Source organism: Microtus ochrogaster, chromosome 16 (genome assembly GCF_000317375.1).
Source record: "Microtus ochrogaster isolate Prairie Vole_2 chromosome 16, MicOch1.0, whole genome shotgun sequence".
Lineage (NCBI taxonomy): Eukaryota > Metazoa > Chordata > Mammalia > Rodentia > Cricetidae > Microtus > Microtus ochrogaster.
In genome coordinates this window covers 6,277,182-6,277,494 of record NC_022018.1, presented here as the reverse complement: position 1 = coordinate 6,277,494, position 313 = coordinate 6,277,182, and positions in this window count along the sequence as shown.

The window sequence follows — 313 nt, the reverse complement described above, 5'->3', positions numbered from 1 at the left end:
TGTGTGTGTGTGTGTGTGAGAGAGAGAGAGAGAGAGAAAGAGAGAGAGAGAGAGCGCACTGGGGATTTGAACTCAGGTCCCCATACTTGGACAGCAAGCATTCTTATCCAGTGAGCCACCTTTCCAACGTACATCTCATTTTCTTAAGTAACAATGTATTCAGCCTTAGTCACATAATGTGGAGATTGTTTTATTTCCATCATGAAGTCTATTTTCCGATGGGGAAGAAGCTCTGCTGAACGTGTTGAATTCCTGTGCCTGAGTCGTGTGCTGCTTACTTGGATCTTGACTCTCCCACAAAGGCCTGTGTGGA